At 59.9% G+C, this 2,462-nt stretch overlaps 1 pseudogene; it reads right to left on the reverse strand.

Moving 5' to 3' along the window:
• Positions 1–328: 328 nt before the first annotated feature.
• On the reverse strand, positions 329–2,071 carry LOC119350119 (annotated as a pseudogene).
• Positions 2,072–2,462: the final 391 nt, after the last annotated feature.

Genomic DNA, 2,462 nt, shown 5'->3' on the forward strand with positions numbered 1-2,462 from the left:
GCCTTTTTTTTAGTACGTGTACGTGTGGGCTGAGGAAAAGAAGAAGAAGAAGAAGAAGAAATGTTTGGATCGCCTGGCGCACCCGAATCGATTGAAGAAAAAAAAGGAAGTACATATACGTGGTTTAATGGCAAACAAGTGGAGTCAATTGATGACGTGAGCACGCACGCAAGCAACGCAACGCGAGCGAGCAAATTGATGACGCGAGCGAGGATGCATGGTTCGATCAATGAACGACGAAAAGTGAGAAAACTTGCAACTCAATTGCAAGCCCAGCAGCCACCATATATATGGACGCCGAACCGCCGGTTGAAGCTGTCCACCCACCCTATATTATATGGCTTTGCTTCTCCGACTCCCACGCATGCCCGCCGCCGCCGTCCTTCTTCTTGAGTAGCCACACTTGCAGCCTAGTCCTGCCGACCATAAGCAGAAGGCAACACACATCGGCCTCGGTGTCTCCGATGGCGTATGCTCCCGGCGGCATCATCGTGTGCGTCGCTATTGTAACTGGCAGAGGGACGATGGAGAATGCCATGGTGCTGGTGTCGAGCAAGAGCGAGGAATTCCGGTCATATCTCCAGAAGATGAGCCCGGCCGCAGCAGCGAGCATCGGTCACATGCTCTGCGCATGTGCAGGCATGCGGATGCCGTCCACCCACGGGTGGATGCGCCACTCGGCCGTGCGGGAGGCGTACTCCATGCCGCGCAACCTTTGGCCCTCTCGCTGCACGGTGACCACGCGGAATTCTCCATGGCCGTCCAGCAAGCAGTCCCATATGTACTCCGCTGCTCCGGGTGGTAGTACAGGGAGGAGTGGTTCGTCGTTCCGTGGACGGGGCACGGCGACGTGCCGGTGGGAGACGGAGTCGCCTCTGCAGAGGAGGAGGCACCCGTTGCGGCAGTCCCGGAAGCGCCACGCCGTGTCGTCCTCGAGGCGGGTGAGCAGGAAGTCGCCCCCGCGCGCGGCGGCTACGAGGTCCGGGTCGGAGCGGACGGCGGCCGCGGGGTGGAAGATGGGGAGCTGCTGGAGGTCTGGCTGCGAGGCGAAGAGGCCGAGGATGGGTGACCGGGGGTGGAGCTCGCGAAAGCGGCGCAGGAAGGGGGGGCTTGAGGCTATGTCGCGCCAGCGGCGTGAGGCGAGCGCGGCTCGAGCGAGGTGTTAGCAGTAATCTTGATTAAAATGCTGGTACTGATTAGTAGTCAATTAGATTAGGAGAATCACAGGAAATAGTCCGGCTAGGATGCATATTGGTAGTACTATTAGGAGTCCTAGTCGTTGGTTAGCTGGTAGTACACGCGTGAGTGTCCGAGTTGTATTAGGACATCTAGTACGTATAGGATTAGTTTTGTGTTGGGTCGGTGGCTGCTGTGCATATATATATATATATGCACTTGGCCGTGAGTTTTGTAACCATGGCAAGAAAAGGAGAAAATAAAAAGAGGAATTTTTAGGGTATGAGACGTACCCTTGGCTATCAGTTTTTCTATCCCGTGTGTTCGTGATTTGATGTGATCGATCCTGTGGCAGAATCTCAACAATTGGTATCAAATCAAGGTCGATTTAAAGCCACGCTTGCCCCGGGATGGCGACCCGACTAGCGCCTCGGGGCGGGCGATATGGTCGCTGGGTGGTGCAGCGACGAGGAGGAGCGGGCGATAAAGTCACTGGGCGGTGCAGCGACGAGGTGGAGCAGACGATTGTCGTTCCGTGCAGCGACATGGAGGGAGACGGCGGGCTGTCGTCAGCAAGGCGGTGAAAGGTGATCGCTGACGGGAGAGGTGGTGCCGGAGTGCGGTGCCGGAAGTTCATCAAGATCGTCGTCCATGGGAGTTTGATGAGTCAAGGAGTCGTGCGGGTTAGCACGGTCGGTCGGTCGGTCGGTTGGTTAGGGCATCTCCACTAAGGCCCCCAAGAAGCCCTCCCAGGCGCTTTTTTGGACGCCGGCGAGTAAAAAACGCCCCAGTCAGGGCCCCAAGACGTCATTTTGCGCCGGATTTAGCAAAAGTTAGCGCCGGCACGCTCACCCCGCACCCAGCCCGCCGGGGGGGCAGCTGGGGACGCCGGCATTAGCTTTTTGCAGGCGCTACCCCACTTGCCAGCCTCTCTCTCCCCCTTTCTCTTCTCCAGGCCCACCCACGTGCAGCACACTCCCTCTCTCCTCTCCACGCCCACACTCCCTCGCTCCCCGTTCTACTCTCCATGTACTACGGGCGGGCGAGGCAGGAGCTCGCCGTGCGCGGCCGGGGCGAGCGCTGGCCGGGGCAGGCGCTGTCGGAGCTGGCGAGGCGGGGCCGTGGCTGGAGCAGGCAAGGCCGGGACGGGCGAGGCCGGAGCAGGCAAGGCCAGGGCGGCCACGGGCGCGCGCGGCCATGGGAGTTCCTGCCCCCGCCCAAGAAGCACCCGCCGACGAGGAAGAGCCGGACGAGGAGGAGGGTGGCGTCGACGTCTTCGTGCCCCC

Source organism: Triticum dicoccoides, chromosome 1B (assembly GCF_002162155.2).
Source record: "Triticum dicoccoides isolate Atlit2015 ecotype Zavitan chromosome 1B, WEW_v2.0, whole genome shotgun sequence".
Classification (NCBI taxonomy): domain Eukaryota; kingdom Viridiplantae; phylum Streptophyta; class Magnoliopsida; order Poales; family Poaceae; genus Triticum; species Triticum dicoccoides.